The sequence below is a fragment of the Lepeophtheirus salmonis genome, chromosome 14 (assembly GCF_016086655.4).
Source record: "Lepeophtheirus salmonis chromosome 14, UVic_Lsal_1.4, whole genome shotgun sequence".
In the NCBI taxonomy this organism is placed as follows: domain Eukaryota; kingdom Metazoa; phylum Arthropoda; class Copepoda; order Siphonostomatoida; family Caligidae; genus Lepeophtheirus; species Lepeophtheirus salmonis.
Genome location: NC_052144.2, coordinates 42,467,243 through 42,477,547, shown reverse-complemented (window position 1 = coordinate 42,477,547; position 10,305 = coordinate 42,467,243). Strand labels below are relative to the sequence as shown.

General features: G+C 32.1%; 1 long non-coding RNA gene across 1 annotated transcript; it reads right to left on the bottom strand.

The window, feature by feature from the left end:
* Window positions 1-2,479: 2,479 nt before the first annotated feature.
* LOC121129644 (uncharacterized) lies at window positions 2,480-4,050 on the bottom strand. The gene is made up of 2 exons (XR_011783619.1): window positions 3,842-4,050; window positions 2,480-3,660 (listed from the first exon to the last, which is right to left on the bottom strand). It is a non-coding gene; the product is annotated as an uncharacterized lncRNA (long non-coding RNA).
* Window positions 4,051-10,305: the final 6,255 nt, after the last annotated feature.

The window sequence follows — 10,305 nt, the reverse complement described above, 5'->3', positions numbered from 1 at the left end:
GTTATATGATTATTCGCCAAAGGACAATTGATCATTATTCTTTCTCTCCTCTAAAACATTCTTCATATTGTCAGGGTTACCAGGTTGGTTGTCGTTTTTTTTAACATGCCTGTTCTACACTTGATTTTCATCATTGCTTATCATTTATGTTATATGTATATGGAACTTATGATACAAGAAACCTGTGAGAAAAGGCTCAAGTGCACCCGCTACAAATGCAGTAGAAGGAACTGAGAAATAACTTCAATGACATATTATAAGTTCAAGAGGCCATTTATCAACATTTGTCTTACTTTTATTACATAAGCCTCCATTTATTATTAAATTCAAATAGTCAAATTGATACTTTTACAAAAAAAAAAAAAAACCTGAGACCAAAATAGGTCGAACCTGTGAATTACTTAACAACCAATTGATTTGAGGCCTTTTTTCGGGGAAGAGATTGTGAGATAAAATAAATGTAACGATATGATTAGACATAATATTTGTTACAACGTTTAAAGTATTTCCAGAAATTACACAAGAAAAGCATTTTAGGTACTTAAGTCCTCATAACATTACCTTCTTCTTTTCTATAACTCAAATTAGGTATGGAAGAAGTAATTTTGTATTTTCAGCTGTATTGAATGCTTTGTAAGAATTCTAACAATAATCCAAGTATGACCCATTTTGTTCGATGACAACGAGAATCCAACTTCATATAGCCTTTGTCGCTATTGGCAAAAAACTAGGACAACCAATGTTCACAGGCCTCTATTGATGCCAAATGTGTTCGCCCCAGAGCGTTGGACATAGACAAGAGCAGGTATTAGTCACTTGGTGCTAGTTCCAGAATATAGAGTTGAGGTATAAGAACTTCCCATCCGAGCTCCCAGAGCTTCTTACGCGTCATCAAAGATGTGTGTGGCCTAGCTTTGCCTTAATGAAACACGATTCTTCTACTACTCACCATTTCTTTTTGTATCCAATCTTCTGAAAATAGTTATAAACGGTATCATAATCTATGTTCCGCTCCTGAGCGATGCTACGACTGCTAATATGAAGGTCCATCTCGATATTTTTCATCATTCGATAACAGTTCTTCCAGTGGCTATCGGATCATTCATCTCAACTACACCAGAACAAACTTGCTCGAACCACTGCTGCGCAACACAAACTGAAAGAGTATTGGTCCCGTATGTATCGCAAATATTCTTGGTTGCATTGGACGCGTTTTTCCCTTTCATATAGTAGAAATATAAAATATGGCAAATTTATTCCTTTGAGATATCCATACTTGACGCACGGTAATTCACGACTGAAACGGCCAAGCAAAATACTGACCAAGTGTTTGTAGAATACATTAACAACTTTACAACACTTTATTGCATGATCCGATGTAACCAACAATGAACAAGATATACTTAGTTTAAACAAAGGGCGTGAAATACGAAATTATTTACATGAAAAATATGATGATATATGTAGTAATTTTATTGATAAGCCATTTTTATTAAGAAATTTGGAAAAACGGTATTCAGCAAAAAATAATTATTAATTTGTAAAGCAATCAATCTTTATTTGCTGAGGAAACTACTCACCAAATGGCAGCCGAAGATGCCATAAATATACCATTCAAAAAATACAAATTTGGTTATAATTTCAAATATGTACAATGCTAAGCTTATGGCCATGAAAATGCTCTCCGTATTCATAAAAGTATTTCTGCGGCAGAAACATACGAATCTTATAAGTCTTTTTCACAGACTGGAGTAGGGCACCAGTTACATTTAAGACATCCCCATTTGAAATCTCCATGTTGATGTGGACAAAAATTATTGTCACGGTGCAAGACTGTTTCTCCTCTGTAAAATAAATAGTGTTAACATCTGAAGCAGCTGTCGCCATGATGACCAAAATTTCGCTAAAGTTTGTTGATATAACAGCGTTTCTGCCAGTCAAAAAAGAAACACCATCAGGCAGCTACGTAATAACAAAATTGCCGGTGCTTATTTGATCTTAAAGCCCTTTACTTAATAACTTTACTTTATTTGAATGTGAAGTCTTTATGACAATGGATTACCCTGGCATAAGAGTCAGTACATAACCTCTATGTATGTTACTTATACCACCTTAGGAAAGAGCATGCATGTGGTACATATTAATATGTATATTGTACTCAGATACATATATATAAATAACTTTATTTCATTAATCATGAAAATTTCTACTCTATGTTGACAAATAAAAATGATGTCAAGTGAAGGATAATTATTTTATATTTATCATCTTATACAAAACTTTCTTCAACTAAAATTATATTTAATAGTCGTTCATAACGACATTAATTGTTAACCCAATGGTTGTATAAAAATATAAGAATTAATTAGTGCTTCAGTATTTATCCCAACTTTTCTCTGAATAACAAATAATTATATTTACATTATTGTAAATGATAATAATTAGAATGACTGGATGGTATTAAAAATACTCTTTAAACGATTCTTTGACTTCTTATAATTATTTTTCTTTCAATCATGGAATTAGATACAAAAGGTTCTATAAAAAGAGGCTTTTATCCTTCTTTTACTCAACATATAAAAAAATTATAACGAATTACCTGTACATACATACATTACAACATTGGAAATAAATGATTTTAATTATATGATCCTAACCTTTTTACCTAATGTTGTGAATTAATTTTAAGGAGGATTGCCTTCTGTTTTTCTCTATTTTTTTTCTTGGGATAAATTCCCAACTGTTTTACAAAGAAATATTACATTATAAAAATATTACTTGATTAACAATTTGTCAATAATACATTATATTTTGTGACATTAAACACGTACATTGGAGGCCTTGGAGAAGAACCGTCTATGTAAAGTTACTTGAATAACCCCAACAATTGCAACCATTGTAATATAGAGGCAACTCCTATAATCAATCATGTGTGTGATTGCTTGCAATCGCTCAAAATCTACAGTGCGGCGCACTTTTAATAAAAAGATTTGATGTTCTGTCCGGAAGAGATTGAAAACAATTTTCTCGAGGGATTTTGCACCAAAATTAATTTCTCTCATCGGTTCTACCTTTTGCTTGAGAGTTAGGACATCCAAAAGAACCACGAGTCGGGATCCTTTCCCATTGTTGGAGAAACAAATTTTTAAATCGTGCTCTGAATGGGATTCATATTCGAAAAATCCATTTCGTAAGCTTTCAAAGCGATCTAATTGTGCTCCATGTTCTCCATATATGATTGCAGTGAGGTAGCTATAGGAGCCATCGTTAATGTTGACAGAGCGGACACTATATTCAATATTTGCTATTGAACCCGTGTCAACTTCTAAAAAGAAGCATTCCAAGGATTGAGGAAAAAGAACAAAGTTGAGGCTGTGTGTCTTCTCCTTGATGACGACCATGTTTTGATTCTCTTCCTCCCAAACACGAAACTTTTGTTTACCTTTTGGATTTTTAATATAATGTGAAGTTTTGACTCTTGCGGAATTTTTCAGATCACTGGGCATTTTTTCATCTGCAGACATTAAATATTTTGAGTTTTCATTACATGTTGCGGTTTCCGTATAACTTACCAGGGACGTCCGGAAGATGTGGGCTGCAGGGTGGTAGTTCACCCCCTCCCCCCCCAAGAAAAGAAAAATCAGGAATGTTTGCTTTTTACTAGAAAATTTAATATCTTTAATTTTTTCCCAAATCTTTCATCTTCTGTGAACAACTGTGGATTTTTGAATTTTTTTTTTTTTTAAACTTTTTTCCAAAAAATGTTGATTTGTTTTTCAAAAAAAAAATCCAAAAAACAATAATAATAAATATTTGTGGACGCCCCTGAGTACATACTTACAGGTAGTTCATCTGAGTCGGATTCCCGAGTCACAAAGAAGAAAACACACAGTGATACCAAGAATCGCATGATATGTTTGAATGACAAAACTATTCTGTGAGTTGTCACTAAATTCTCACTATTGAGAGAATTGATTGTCTTATTAAGTTAAATCAACACACGTGTACTACTATTAATTCGTGGATATCTCTTTAATTAAGGCTCTACTTTTGTTAGCACTCGAAAATGTGTGCCTAGTTAGTTAAGTGTTTCTCGTTTCCAAATAAATAAACGTAAAATAGAAAAAGAATTCAAGAGTAGTGACATCAATTTATAGATTAATTAATTATAAATTAATAAATATCTTTTGCTGTACTCTAAAGTTACTTTTCTTTAGGATGCCAGTTGTTACGATATTAACTTTTTGATTTATTATTCAATTTGTAGAAGTTACTCGGTTGTTGTATTGTATAAATGCTAATCCATCAACAAATATTCGAATATTGGTCTGTCTAAATTTATTCTATTCCGTCGTCTGCGGATATGGGAATGTAATATTTTGAATAATGGGATTTATAAATAATTTAAAAAAAATATATATAAGCAATCTCTTTTCTAAGGTCCTTATGACATGTATGCTTCCTGAAAAAGTCATTTGAATTAATACAATTATTTAAATCTTAAAATGTACGACATTATATATATTTGGATTAGGGATACCTGATTTATTTTTCAAAGTTCAAAACAATATTCAATTTTTGGCCCTGTAATCTATACACTATGTCTCAAAATAAATGGTACATTGATTAATCAGCCTATTTGTCTCCTGTTAATTCGAACAGATATACTTGTTGTATTAAAAAGTTTCGAAAGTACACTAAAAACAAATTTGAATACAAACACTGTTTATAACTACATAGTCCAGCAGTACGGCTCATTTATAGTTCAAAAGTAGAGGTGAAAATATTAAAGTCCGAGCCTAGTCCTGTATTTTGATTTGAAGGTCAGATCAGAGGCTGTGGGTGGAATAAAGGCTGGATCATCAATCAAAAAGGTTGCTAGTGAAATGGGAGAGAAGAAAATTCTTAGCATCAAGGCAAAAATTATTATTTCCAAATCTTTGGCGAAAAGGCGTCAAAGCTACAGAAAATTGGGTCGTCGTTTTTTGGTCGAGAATGGAGAAATGTTCCGTTTTGAGACTGTTAAGAAATCTCAAGGAATTCAAGTCTGGGGAGCAATGTCATCTTCTGGGCTCTCTGACCTTCACATAACGCCTCAAAGCTTTCGCTTGACAGCTCATAGCTATTTCTTAGATATATTGGAAGGTCAACTTGTAACCAATTGTGACCATATAAAAAACTACTGGTCCAATTTCATCAAAAAAACTGGTTCACAGGAGGTCTGATGTGACTTTCAACACGATGGTGCTCCTGTCCACACTGCTGCTATAACTGAATCATGCCTCAAAGACCAAAATCTTCAGCTTAGGGATAAGGGGATGTACCAGGCAATAGCCAAAACATCAACCTGATTGAAAATCTTTGGTCAATTTTGAAAGACAAGCTTGATAGTCTGTCTACTGGTCCTCGAAATTTGAAAGAGTTGGAGAAAATTCTAACAAGAGAGTGGAACAACATTCTTCTGGGGACTCTTCAAAATATAATTAATTCTATATTTTCGTAGCTAAGGTTCTAAGATTGTAAGCTAAATAGAAATATATATTTTTTGCACTATGTATTTATTCAATGTACCATTTATTTTGAGACATAGTGTTTGTATTTAATTATTTGTTTTTATTTAAGATTTGTCTTACCAGATTTAATATATAAATATATGACTGTACCTATATATAAGTCTTCCGTGATTATTCTAAGAATATATCCGCGATATGATCGGCTAATACAGGTGCCAATTTCCTAACATAGGTTATTGTACTTCAACTGTATTACCAATGTTGGTAATGTTGTGTGTCAAACTGCCCATCTATGAAGCAAATTGCAACAGTAGTTTTTATCGATAAATAATATTAGAAAAAATACTGTTTATTGGTATATTTGAAACCAAATTTAATGTAATAAATATATCCTTTTATACTCTACAGCCTTTTCATGATTAAGGTTCAGGTACCGCTCTCAACTCAGAAATAATATTCTTTTCTCTCCTTTTAAAAAAAAATAATGTCCCAAGTTGCTCCGAATAGCGTGAGTCAAATTACCTCAGGCTACTTTTAGACTTCAAACACTAATATAATATTTACATAAAAAAAAAAATGGTGATGAAATTAAGCTAAAACTTGAATTCCAGAAGAAAATTAATTAACATGAAAAAATTACTCCAAGGTTGTACATTCACAAAATGTGTTATAACTCATAAGGATACCCGCACAAAAAGTCGTAGCTAATGCAAGCCTAATTGGTTGTTATTCCTCGAAAGTACTGGAGACCAACTCTAAGAAACTTGTTAGAAATTGAAGAAAGTCAACTTGCTGGGGTATCCTTTAGTCCTTATACAATAATTTATCAAGTTAAAACCTTTACACATTAGTTTTATTCATTATTAGCATCATGATACTTGTTGGCCAATAAGTCAAAACAGTTTTCCCCCAAATGTAATAATTCACGCCCAGCTCAAACTACTTAATAATAATAATGTGTTGCTATATAATGAACGTATGTGTCAACAATAGGGAGTATTATATCCTCGACCATCCTCTTCAGAACAACTGTAGAATACTACTGCGCAAAAGAGCGATATTCCTAATTACTCCTTCCCTATGGTTTTAACTGGGGGATCTGGCATAATCAGAGATGTAATTTGTATAAAAGCACAAGGAGAAGGCGGGTCGAGGCATTTGGTATTACTGAATTTGAATAGGAGCAGCCTTTTATGTGATTTTGAGGGCGAGAAAATGAAATACTGTCATAAAGAGGAGAACCTTCAACATTTAAAATTTCATTAATGTACGTAAAATATTATGATAATACTTAAATTCATATATATTTATTTTATTTAAATTTTTAAAAAGTATTTACATCAAAGAAAAGCGAGAATTCTTTTTTAAGGGTAGATGTTAACACCCACATGACTGATTAAAAAAGAAAAAAGAGTACATGCAACAACCGTTTTTCCTTTTCTAATCTTTAACATTAGTTTTTTCTTTATATAGATCTCTTCTTTAGAAACAATATAGAATCATATTCCCAGAGTTTTAATTAATTAAATGCAGTTATACAATTTCACTAACATTTAATGTATGATTCTAAATTAAATCCTTACATATGATTGCAAATTTTCTGAACTTGAAGTCATGCAATTTACTTTGTTATTTTTTCAGCAAACCTATCGTAAGGAGGAAAACTCCACACGGATACGTTTTCAAAACATATCTGTATTATTCGGATTAAAACAGTTTCGAATCCACATTTAGAGGAGTTCTGCTTAAAACGTCTCCGTGTGTACGGGACCTCATTCTATATTTTAGTTCTATATTTGTGTTTAAGAAGCTAATACAATTATTTATTAAAAAGAAATTATATGTAAATTATTATGAGTTTGAGGTCCAAGGCCTCTTAAAAAAATAGAAAATCATGGTGTTATCTAACTAATATAAAAATTTACAATGTAGTTTTTACTACTTTTGTTCCTTATCAATGTTCTATACGTTAATTGGTTGAACTCTATAATATGTCTCATTCATGTTCTAACAATTATCTATTGTATTGAAGATTAGTCTCATATCTGGACATAATGGACTAACAACCATCTGATTTTGGATCTTTTTAAGAATTATATTTTTAAAGAAAAGATAGTGAGATATGATATCAATTAGATTGCATTATGGGATTTAAAGCCAAAATAGGTTCCCTTCGCCTCCAGATCTGAAAATCTAAGTACAATACAACCTGACTTGTCATATGTAGGTAAGTATTTAAAGAATTTTTATAAAATATAATGGCTCTAAAAAACTGTTGCAAAGTGTCAGTTCATAATTAGTCATCACAAAAATCCTTTAGATATGGCCTTAAAAATTTGTGTGTTGGATAGAAATATGAATTTAATCCAATTTTCAAATAGGTATTTTGTATTCGATTAAATTCTTAAAATAGACCATACTGTTATATCATCATTTAGTTAGAGAAGCTTCGAACATATTTAACAGCTGTTAAATTCAATGTACATATACTTTTCGTATATACATATAACATCATGTGTCAGGTAGCTATTTATCTATGATTAAAATAGTTATATCCAGAGATTATGTAGGTATGTCAATTTTAACACTTTCACCATACTTAAAAAGTAGACAAACAGCGCTTTATTTGAATATATAATTTCCATTACATATGATCTCGGAGATTACAAAAATCGAAAATCGCTTAAAAAGTCGTCCGTGGCATTTTTAAAACATCGACAAACCATTGGGGGAGTTTGTGGGAGGGGCAAGCCTCCCTCACCCTCAAGACATATAAAATGAACATGTATATTTGATATACTTAGTATGTAAATAAATAAAATTTGGTAAAATCCTAGAACCCATTACAAACTCTGCCTATGGATGAAACAGATTGATATTGACAGTATAACTTCCCTGATGACGAATTTGCCCGGTAGCAAGATGGTGTCCCTGCTCACACTGCCAATATGCCACAGCGCATCTTTGCAGATCACATGTCCTTTGTGAAAGAACATGATACCACGATTTTCGTATGACGACTTTTTCATATTGATAGTATGTAATCACTTTAACAATACTCTGAGGGTCTCTGTCAATGACATTTGATAACAAATGGACGAGGTCACAATGAAGATGATTAGTATTACAACACCTTTGAAAACAATTACAGTGGCTGAGAGTGGTTACATTGAGTTCTAAATTATGTACATATACTTGCCAGCAAACCTTGTGAAGTATTTGAAATATACCATTGGACTCTTACAAATCAATATATTGATTGGAGTTTTTATTTGATGGACGTTTTAGTCATCCAACACTCTGTATATATTTGTTTGGAAAGCAATCAAAATATCGCTTATTTCTACAAAAATAAAAACAGTTGAATAAGTGATGACAATGGTAAAACTTTTGACGTTCCTTTCTCCACATCTTTTATCAGAATTGTCTTTTTTTTAATATTTTGTTCATACTTTGAAGCTTTAACTCTTTTCACAAAGCTGTTGAAGAGCATTTTATACGCTCTGCGAACACATATAAAACTTTTAGAATCGTAATTTAATATCAGATAACATTAAAAATAATGGGACAAAAAGACGTAATTTCTTAACGTTGATTGGTTGAATTAAAAATATCCATTGTTTAAGCTGTGAGCATTTCCCAGCAATTATTGAGTAATAATTCCATAGTTGAAAATAGTTGGGGATTTACCAACTGATTTAGGGCCTTTACTTCTGTTTCTTTTCAGAAGAGAAGTTTCGAGATACAACAAAAATAAATTTTGCCTCAGCTATTCTTCATATGTGGTCCATCAACACAGAAGGAAGTTATTATGATTTTTCTTTAATTGAAGTCGGGATTACATTTGTATTCTTTGTATATTAAATAATCATCAAATTACTCTGATTAAACCCTTAGAGGCTCAAAAAATTGCACTTATAATAGCAAAAAAATCATTTTCATAATAAAAAAATCAGAAACTGTAGGAATTTATAAACAATAACGTAGTCATATTAATTCTTTTTTTTTTTTGCAGGCGTTTTGCATGTATTTACAATCGAGTTTGAGTATTATATTAAGTAACAAAAGTTAGTACATATATATGTATAGAATTGTATAAGAACGGTATGTAAAAATGAATGAAATCTCTCAGGCAATGAGGTCAACTGCTATTTTATACAATTATATACTATAAATATGAGATGAAGACTCATTTTTAACAACAAGTTGTGTATAGTTAAGGCTCAGTCAGGTAGCGCTACAACGACTAAAGTACTCCATGGCTCCTCATATCATATCAAAAACCCATTATCCACGGGAAGTTCTGGTTCTTGGCGCTGTTAGTAGCAAGGATCAAGTTTTTACACTCTTCATCTTCAATCAGGGCCTGAAGGTTAAAGGCAAGTTCTATACATCGAAACATGAAAGGCCGACCTTACATATTGTAGCAAGACCTTGCCATACCAGCAAATAACACTCGATTGTATTGATTCTGAGCATGCAATGTACGTCATGCCGAGTCTTGGCTTCTTAACTCGCCGGAATTGAAACCTTTAAACTAAACTATTTTGTCTGGAGCAATGTTGAAGAGTTTCTAATGTTGGGCCTCTCAACACCTCAAGATATTTTGGTAAAGGAGAACATTCCAGACTTTACTCAGTGGTACGGTCAAGAAGGCAGTGGGACATTACGAACTTTAGGAGTAAGAGTTAACTCGACCGTTGAGAAAAAAAAAGTATGCTTAGGAATGGAGGATGTTGATTGATCCATTTTTGCATAGCTTTAAATATCCCGACTATATAGCATTTTGACA